Source organism: Heterodontus francisci, chromosome 14 (genome assembly GCF_036365525.1).
Source record: "Heterodontus francisci isolate sHetFra1 chromosome 14, sHetFra1.hap1, whole genome shotgun sequence".
Taxonomy (NCBI): Eukaryota; Metazoa; Chordata; class Chondrichthyes; order Heterodontiformes; family Heterodontidae; genus Heterodontus; species Heterodontus francisci.
This window is the reverse complement of record NC_090384.1, coordinates 27,879,977-27,890,379: the sequence shown is the minus strand read 5'-3', so window position 1 is coordinate 27,890,379 and position 10,403 is coordinate 27,879,977. Positions and strand designations below refer to the sequence as shown.

At 42.6% G+C, this 10,403-nt stretch overlaps 1 protein-coding gene across 1 annotated transcript in view; it reads left to right on the top strand.

The window, feature by feature from the left end:
- Positions 1-9,298: 9,298 nt before the first annotated feature.
- LOC137376948 (excitatory amino acid transporter 2-like) overlaps positions 9,299-10,403 on the top strand; it is a 660,382-nt gene continuing 659,277 nt past the window's right edge. The window contains exon 1 of the mRNA XM_068045924.1: positions 9,299-10,042. The gene's annotated coding sequence lies outside the window, so the exon portion shown is untranslated. The remainder of the gene's footprint in view (positions 10,043-10,403) is intronic.

The window sequence follows — 10,403 nt, the reverse complement described above, 5'->3', positions numbered from 1 at the left end:
TGTCCATGCTGTCTACTTGTAGATCCAATGGAACTTCTTCATTCTTGTTCGGATTTGGAAATCTGCTCAGCGTATCCGAGGTGACCATTTTGTTATCCGATTTGTAGCAGACGTTGAAGTCGTACCCCTGTACTTTCACTAAGAGTTGCTGTAGTCAAGGTAGTGTGTTTGTCAATGGTTTGCACCTGATCATCTCCAGTGGTTTGTGGTCAGTTTCCACATTGAACTGCTTACTGAGCAGGTAGGTGTGAAACCCTGTGATCCCAAACACCAGAGCAATTGTTTCACACTCTATGTTTGTGTAATTGGACTGTGCTGAGGCTAAACACTTGGATCTGAATGCAATTGGTTTGCCATCCTGCAGGATGCACGCTCCTAGCCCTTTCTGTGAGGCATCGACTTCTAGGATTGTCTTTTCCTTGGATTATAGCACTGCAGAGTACAGGATTCTGCTGACAATGCTTGTTTGAGAGACTCAGACATATCCTGATGGTCCTCCTGCCATACAAATGGTACATGTTTCTTTATGAGCTCTCTCAGTGATGATGCTTTGTCAGAAAAATGTGGAATGTTTGGTGCCAAGAAGCTGAGAAAATCCAAGACATCTCTGTAGATCTTCTTTGCCTTGTGGGGTAGGCATATGCCTTACATCTTTGATTTTGCCTGGGTCAGGACGGATCCGCAACCTGAATAGATGGAGCCATAGAAATTGATCTGACTTACATTCACCTGGCACTTCTGTTAAAAATGAGCCCTTCGCGACGAGCTACTGCCATCAATGAATGAAGATTTCGATCATGCTCTTCTCTGGTTTTGCCCATTACTGCAATATCATAGGCAATGAATATGCAGCCAGGCACGTTTTCTATAATTCTGTCCATATGCTGCTGAAACAGTTCTTGACTGGCAGATAAGTCGAAGATTGTCTCTGGAAGCAATATCTTCCAATTGGTGTCCTGAAGGTGGTGACTTCTTGAGATTCCTTAGCTAGGTGCACCGACCAATATCCATGTTTAGTATCCAACTTGGAGAAGAATTTAGCTCCTATAAACTTGGGATTCAATTCCTCTCATGTCGGAATCTTGTGGGGGCATCTCTTTAGGGAGAGGTTTAGAGGCCTTGGATCTAGACATACCCTGATTGCTCCATCCTTCAACAGAACACATTTTATTGAGCTGCAGCAGTCTGTGTGATGATGCACACGACAGATGATGCCATTGCATTCCATGTCATCTAACTCGCGCTTAAGCTTTTCTTGTATGTGCACTCTGCACTTTCTGGGAGAATTGAATCCTCTCTGAGGTGCAGTACCGCATCGCCTTTGAAATCTCCTGTGGTGTCGAACCGGTCCAGGTACATTTGTTGTAGGTCGTGGACTGACTCAGCGTGGGTACTTTTTGTCTCTTCTGCTGTAATGGGTGCGTCGGTAACTTTGTGGATAGTTATGATGTTGAGGTCCCTCCACGCTAGTAGTCCTGCCACTGGTGGTCCGATCGTGTCTACCAGGTAAAATATTTGCGATTTCCATGCCGACTTGCTTTGCATTGTTAGTGTGCCCCTGAAAGGGATGGGTGACCCATTGTATGCAGATAACTTGGCAGTTATTGGCTGTATTATTGATTTCCAATGACTCCGGTATATATACTTCAGGATTCGGACTGGTAGGATATTTGCATTAATCCCAGTAATAATCTTAACCCTGAGTGTATGTTTGCCAATTTTCTTTGGGCACGTGATGTTAAGGGTAGCAAAAGCTTCCAGTTGTTTAACTTCATCAACATGATGTGTCAGGTTTACAATGTAAAACATCTTCTCATCTTATGGCTGAGAATTGCTTTTCTCTGAGTTTTGTCTCAGGTCTGTTTCATTGTGGAATTCATGTATCAGCTTGCGTTTACGCAGATCTCTGGTGGTCTCCTTGCTGCTGTTGCCCTGTTGCTGTGCCTGCCTTCTGCTTGCTTGTGTCCTACTGTGACTTCTGGCTGCATCTCTGGAGCTAGATTTCCTGCATAGGTGGGCCCAGTGTCCTTTTGCACCACACATCTTGAAATGCAGGACAACTTCACTGTGAGTGGGACAAACCAGACCTACGACACAGCTTTCTTGCTATTTTTGACCTGGTTATTGTGCTGATAGTGCTGGCTGCACCTCGTGCTTGCAGATGCTGTTGTCCAGCTAAAATGCCTTCGTATTTCCTGCCATCTTCTCGCAGTGCATCAATTCTGTGACCTTTCTTTTTCCCAAGAGGTCTTTCTGAAATGCTTCAATGGGTGTTTAGACAATCACCAGCACCATTAGTCACTCCGACAGCTTAGTTTCTGAAAAATTGCATTCATTGCCCTTGCTCTGGCATTTACTAATGAACTGATGTGTTGATTCCTGTGGCTGCGTTTGCCTGTAGGACATCAATTCTAGGTGATGAATTCTTAAAATTCACTCTTAATCAGAGTTGAACTTCTAGCACTTTCCATATCTTTGTGGGATCTTTCTGGTCCTCTTCAGGCAAGCCAGAGGTATTGATTCTGTGTAACCCCCTCATTTCCAACTGCTATCAGTATTTTTACAGTCTGCTTCTCTTGTTCTACAATCACTTGGTCTGTGAATCATAACTGCATTCTTTGTTTAAAAAGTTTAAACTTGCATAGGATATCAAAGGCCTTCCAGTTCATGCTGGGAAATTTGGTATCCATCTTTCTGCTGTTCTTTTTCTTTCTGGTCTTTATTTAACATTTTCTATTCACTCCATGCTGTTTGCTCTTTCAGAAATCCTCTGTTGTTTAGACTAGCGGCTTGGATGGAGGGTAACAGCTGTTTGATAGTATTCTCTGTTTATCTTACAGCACTTAAGCTTGTCTGTTTACACAGCTGTTCAATAGGTAGTGCAATTGCTTTTTTTACTGTTTGTTTATGTTCTTCATGCTCGAGTGGTTAATTTTTTTTATAGCTGTGGCTGCCTGAATTGAAACTCTTCTTCACGCTCAAATGGTTTAATGTTTTTTTTAGCTGTGTCTGCATGAATGGAAACTCTTCTTCATGCTAGAGTGGTTTAATGATTTTTTAAATCTTTGGCTGCATGGATGGAGACTCTGCAGTGTTCAGAGGATTCCCATGCTTTTTGCTATCCGGCGCCTCCTGTAGTGGCGCCGAACTCAATCAGCCTGGGAGAGGAGTCAGGTCTTCCCCATTTTTTTTCCTCCCAGGGAGACTTTGAAAAACAATCAATTTTTAAGCACTTCAGAGCTTTTTCTTTTTAACTGGGATTCCTCAACCGTCAGCTCAATGATTCACCCGGTTGCAGGAATTTACTTGCAGCATGTCATTCTGAGTTCTGTCTTCTACAGCTGGAGGGAAGTTCTTTTTGATTTCCACTGTTTGGGCCAGTATTTCTTTTGAACTTGCTCTCTTTTAGCTGTAGGAAGGGTAGTTTTCAAAGCTGTTTTACCTGTAGTCTTCAATCTTAGATCTTGGTTTTTCACCACAGCTGCCACCACGTAATGGGTTATTTAGTTGTCTGATGCAACATAAATGAGATGCATGGAGTCCAGTTATGCTGAAGATCTCAAACAGGTTTATTAACAGCTAAACTATTATATATAGTACAGAGCAAACTATTTACAGATCCTTCATCTGGGTATTAAAGTTGCAGAGTCCCTAAGGTTGTAGTCACATGACTACATCCTGGTACTTAGTTCATTATCAAACTGAGATCTTAAAGGAACATCACTCTTAAGGCAATCATACAACACCCCAATATCACCACTCTATAGTTCTTGCACATCTCTGTCATTTCCCTGCAGATTTGTCCTCTCTCTCTCACTCTATCACTATTTGAATGCCTATAGAATGCCCTCAGTAGTGTGATCATACCCTTTTTGCTTCTCAACTCTAACCAAATGGATTCAGTCCTTTCCCTCTCAAGGATATCCTCTCTTTACAACTCTGCATTGTCTTTCCTAATCAATACTGCCACCCCATCTCCCTTTTTTACTTCTCTATCTTTTCATTTTGTATCCTTAAATATTAAGCACTCAATCCTCACCATTTTGAACCCACATTTCCGTTATTTCCGTTATCATATTCCCACATGGCTACTTGCACTTGTAGCTCACCAACATTATTCACCACACTTATTGCATTTACATACATGCATTCTAAACCTGTCCTTGTATTCCTCGTAGTCCTTCTTAGTCTGCCCCAATCTAATTTGGTGCTACTCCCTTCTCTAGTACTATCCAACACTCTCACTCCTTTATGCACTGTCATGCAGATCACCCCCCCCTACCTGCCAAGAATGAGACACATTAATTTTGTCATATGAACATTGATTTGAAAACTGTTGCTGAAGTTAAGAAAGGACTTGTTTAAAAAAAAAAATCACCAGGCCCTTGGTTGGAAGGATATTTGCATATTAACAGACAGTGCTTGTGGAGACAAAGGGGTTACTTCCCTTATCCAATTCAACCCACAATGAGCACCAGACATTGAAGGTGCGGGAGCTCAAATTTCAGGATGATTGCTGGGCTGGCTGAATCCACAAACAGACGTGGTCAGACCATCTGGTCATGTGATTAGACTGCTTGGCAATCTGTTTTTTCTGAATTGTACTAACAGTTTGAACTGAGAGGCTGCTGTATGTTCCTGGATTGATCTCCTGTCTGGCTCCCATCTCTTTCTCACGGAACTCCAAATCTACTGAAGACACATGAAACCCAAGAGGGAAAATTTTCCTACAGTGCACAAGGTTTAAGAAGAATACTGGCCCCCAATGAAGAGCAAGATCTACTTACTATAATGGACTCTACAGTAAGCTCGAAGAACTGTAACAAAAACCCTCTCCAGAAATTGCCTCAAACTTTTCCACTTTATTTTCTTCTGCTCTTTTCTGTCTCTATCTGCATTGTGTATCGCACATGCATGCTAGCGTGGGCCGTCGTGTATCTTTAGGCATTAACCGAATTAGAGTTTAATAAATTTCAACCTTTCTTCTTCAAACATAAGAAAACCTGTTTGTGCCGGTTTCTTTGCCTTACAATTGGAAAGCAGTGAACAAGGATTCACCAAGGGGGAGCTAAAAACATGGTGTGTTTAAAATTAAACCCTGTTACGGTAAGACCAGGTGAAGGCTGAGAGGGACCCCTTGACCCTTTTCTCACCTGGTCGTAACATGCACCCTAATCATCTTTTCTACTTCTATATGCTGCTGCCCATCCCCCTGCCAATTTACTTTAAACCCTCCCCAAACACATTCGTGAATCTCCCCACAAGGACATTGTTCCCAGACCTCTTGAATAGGTCCCTTCTGCACCAGAACTGGTCCCAATACCCCAAGAATCTGAAGCCCTCCCTCCTGCACTACGCTTCAAGCCATGCATTGATCCTCCCTACCTTCCTATTTCTACTCCCTTTGGTATGTGGCACTGGGAATAATCCAGAGATTACTACCTTTGAGGTTCTACTTGTTAACTTCCTCCCTGGCTCCTGAAAGTCTGACTGTAGGACCTCGATACCTGCCCTCTCTATGTCATTAATATCAATGTGTACCATATCTTCTCACTCCCTTCCCCCTGAAGAGCATTCTGCACCCTCTTGTGATGTCCTTTACCCTGGCAGCAGGAAGGCAGCACCCCATGCATTGCAGAAATGCCTGCCTATCTCCCTAACTATGGAATCTCCTTTTATGATAGCATTTCCACCCTTTGCTGTTCCTCCTGTGCAACCCCTTACCCATTGGTGCCATGGTCTGGACTGCACTTTTTCAAGGGGTTTTCACTTCCAGCAGTCTCCAAAGCTGAGTATGGGTTTGAGAGTGGCATTCATCCCACAGACTCAAACTTCCTGCCTCTTCCTACTCTTCCAGATGGCCACCCACCTACTATCATGAACACTGACTGTCTGTGGGGTGACTGCCTCCTGGAACATACGTTTCAGGAAACTCTCAATGTCCCTGATTCTCCGCAGTGACTCCAGCTGCTCCTCAAGCTCAGAAACCCAGAGCTAAAGCTCAAGAAGCTGTAGACACTTCCTACACATGTGCTCCCCCAAGATACATGAAGTGTCCTGAATTTCCCACATGGTGCAGGAATTGCAAGCAATAGGTCTCAGTTTACCATCCATGTTCAAAAAATCTCTAGTCCCTCTTTTAGAACCTAGTTAGTACCCTTTTAAACTATTAATTTTAATTAATGCCTCATAACAGTGGTGCAGCACAGTGGTGCAGTGGCTAGCACCGCAGCCTCACAGCTCCAATGACCCGGGTTTGGTTCTGGGTACAGCCTATGCGGAGTTTGCAATTTCTCCCTGTGGCTGCGTGTGTTTCCTCCGGGCGCTCTGGTTTCCTCCCGTGTGCCGAAGACTTGCGGGTTGATAGGTAAAATTGGTCATTGTAAAAAAAAAAATTGCCCCTAGTGTAGGTAGGTGGTAGGAGAATTGAGGGAAGGTGGGGATGTGAGAGGGAAAAAAATTGGATTAATGTCGGATTAGTATAAATGGGTGGTTGATGGTCAGCGTGGACTCGTTGGTCCGAAGGGCCTGTTTCGGTGCTGTATCTTTCTGGGACTCTAACTTCATTACTTTTGAATTCTATACCCCAAGAAAAAAATCCCAGTACTTTGTTAGCATTTTTAATTGCCTTGCTGACCTGCGATGTTGTTTTTAATGATTTGTTCATCTGTATCCCTAGATCCCTTTGCTTTTCTCCCCTAGTTTTTTTATTTTCTAAGGTGTAGCTGACATTTCTATATTTCCTACCTTATGTTTGTAAGTATGCATGCACATACATGAATAGCATGTAAGTCTACATGTGAAAACAGGTGTGCAACTATGTATGAATGTAAATAAGTATGTAACAATGTACGCTGGTATCTCTTTACTTAACATTTCTGAAAGATTCTTGCGAGAGTGATGTTCAATCACTTTATTCAACAATTTAACACTTTGCTGAAAAGAGCCCTACCCTACAGTCAATTTGGATTTAGAAAGCTATGAGGCACAACCGATATGATCGTTGCAGCCAGACTGCTCCAAGAAAAATGTAGAGAACAAAATATAAACCTCTATTGTGTCTTTGTTGACCCGACAACGGGATTCAAAATGGTCAGTAGGAAGGTCTCTGGAAAATCATCTCGAAGTTTGGGTGCCTAGACAAACTGATTGAAATGGTCAAATAACTCCATGATGGCTTGAGGGACAATTCCATCTTCTTCCCCATTACAAATGGTGTGAGGTGAGGATGCATTCATCAGATTCAGGACTGATAGGCACTGCATCAGCATAAGGTCTTCTGAATAAACCACAAAGAAGATAGAGCATTGTGAGCTGTTAAATGATTCTGTGGTAGGCTGTAAAAGAGGTATAAAGACTGCTTTAAAATGACTCTAAAACAGTACAAAATAAACATCTATATGTGGGAACAACTTGCTCAAGAAAAGAAAGCATGGCAAAAAATTCTATAAACTCACTGCAAAATATGAAATAATATTCTGACTGTCTTCTTCAATATTGAAGAGTGAATGATGAAACATACAAGATTCTGAAGGGGCTGGATAGGATAGACACTGACAGATTGTTTCCGTTGGTTGGGGAATCTAAAACCTGGGGGCACAGTCTCAGGATAAGGGGCCGATCATTTAGGACTGAGATGAGGAGAAATTACTTCACTCACAGGGTTGTGAATCTTTGGAATTCTCTACCCAGAGGGTTGTGGATGCTCCATCATTCAATACATTTAAGGCTGGGATAGATAGATTTTTGGTCTCTCAGGGAATCAAGGGGTATGGTAAGTAGGCAGGAAAGTGGAGTTGAATCCTAAGATCAACCCTGATTGTATTGAATGGCAGAGCAGGCTCAATGGGCCATGTGGTTTACTCCTGCTCCTATTTCTTGTGTTCTTGTGACAAAGTATGCATGAAATTATGTATGTAAGTAAGAGTACATCTAAGTATGCATGAGATTATGTAAGTATGTAATGTAGCCAAATATATGTGTGTATGTAAATATGTACGTAAGTCTGCATGTAAACATAGATGTATGTATGTTCTGATGAAAGGTCACAGACCTTAAACATTAAGTCTGTTTCTCTCTCCACAGATCCTGAGAGTTTCGAGTATTTTCTGTTTTGATTTCAGATTTCCAGCACCTGCAGTATTTTGCTTTCATGTGTAACATATGCAAGAATATGTGATATGTCTATGTAATCACGTGTGCAAGTATGAATAAATGTAATCATGTATGGAAGTATGCATGTATTTAAGTATGTAACATATGTATGCATTATTTAATTTAAAATAATGTAATTTTTAAATTAAAATGTTCTGACTTTGCCGTTCTGTTTCAATCCAATCATTCCTTTGCTCTGAAATGAGAACAAGTGCTGGAAATACTCAGCAGGTCTGGCAGCATCTGTGTAGAGAGAAACAGAGTTAACGTTTCAGCTCTGTGACCTTTCCTCAGAGTTCCAGCATCCGCAGTATTTTGCTCTCTCTTTCCTTTGTTTATTTTCTTTCTATATCTGATTTGACTCTAATTCACTCGATTACTTTTATCATCAGAGTCATAGAGAGATACAGCACTGAAACAGGCCCTTTGGCCCACCGAGTCTGTGCCGATCAACAACCACCCATTTATACTAATCCTACATTAACCCCTATTCCCTACCACATCCCCACCTTCCCTCAATTTTCCTACCACTAGGGGCAATTTACAATGGCCAATTTACCTATCCACCTGCAAGTCTTTGGCTGGGGGAGGAAACCGGAACACCCAGCAGAAACCCATGCAGTCACAGGGCAAACTCCGCACAGGCAGTACGCAGAACCGAATCTGGGTCGCTAGAGCTGTGAGGCTACAGTGCTAGCCACTGTGCCGCCCCTATCATTCTTCAGTTTCTTTCTCAAACCTTAAATCTCATGAGTTAATGAAGTTAACTAGTGTTCAGCAAGTTCCCTCATGCCTTTTTTTAACGAATCATTCCTGTTGGTGTAGGTGTCGCCGGGTCGGCCAGGAATTTATTGCCCAACCCTAATGCTCTGGAGGCCACTTCCAGAAGGAGGCAGCGCAATTTGCACCTGAATTGTGTGGGGAAAAAAATCTACCGAACAGGTGTCCCTGCTTCAACACATTCTGGGCCTTTTTAAATTGACTTTGTTCCCAAATCATGCTCACTTTCGGGATTCACCAGATATGTAAATAGGAGATTACTCCACATGACGTTTATCTGTTATCAAAGTAAGTATCCGGATAAAGAGACAGCTCGGTATACATCAGCAGATTCCAATCCCAGAGTGGGCAATAGAATCGGAGCCCTACCTGGCTAGGTCGAGAAATACACATTTGGGGGATCCGGCTGGAAGCACGAAATAGGAAACAGTGTCGGTAAAACATGCAGAAAGAAACGTGTAAATACAATCAAACATCTTGGAAAAGACAAAGTATATTAAAGTAAAGCCAGCCAGCGATACAATGAAATAAATAAAACTAGAAACTTAATGAATAAAGAGGGCAGCTTTCAATGCCAAGAGCAAGTTTGGCTCCTAATGCTGTGAACCATTTCGAGCTGTCTTTTGGAGAGGGATGTAAGGGAAACAGCGATGTGATGTCAGCACTACAGCAGTGAGAGAGAGAGAGAGAGAGAGCGAGTCTCGCTGTGTAAAGCTCAGCCGGCTCGCATACAGGCTGATTAGTGCCATCCCAACATTCAGCAGGCGCAAGTCGACTCCCAGCCAGGCGGTAGCAGCACACAGTTAATCACAGTTATCACCCTCAGTCTATCCAAGAGACCAGCTGGAGAATTCCAGCACAGCATCGAGATAGGGAATCGGTGCAGCAGACACCTTGAACGGACGGTAGCGAGAGGAATCGGTGCAAGGCGATCCTGAGGCTTGGCTGCCGAGAGGATTATATTGCACTATACATACCCCGCGCCAAGCAACACCACACACACACAGAGACACAAAGGAAGTCTAGTCCCAAAGGAACAGGATTTGGTGATTTAAACCTCAGAAAATTGTTTGAATTGACAACAAAGAAAAAGGAGGAAGAGTAAAAGGTGAGTTTAAAAACCATTCCACATTATGTCGAATATCAATGTTTTGATATGTAGATAGATTACATATGTACATTAAATCCAGTGTCGTGCAGACATGTCTCACTGATGTACTTGTGTACAGTGGAAGGTTGATATGAATTCATTTAAAGTTTGCTTCCGAGCCCTAATGGACAGGGCTGAACGGTTTCGGAGCCTTATTTAATATGCACCATGGAAGAGACAAGGATCTGAGACAGCTTAAGAGAAAGGATCAAAGCAGAGCGATAGAGACCCTGGGCGCGATTTCTGTAATCAACAGTCCATATCCTGGATATTTGTTTAACGTTCCACTGATTCTAGCTTATCGAAGGCGTTTGATGTT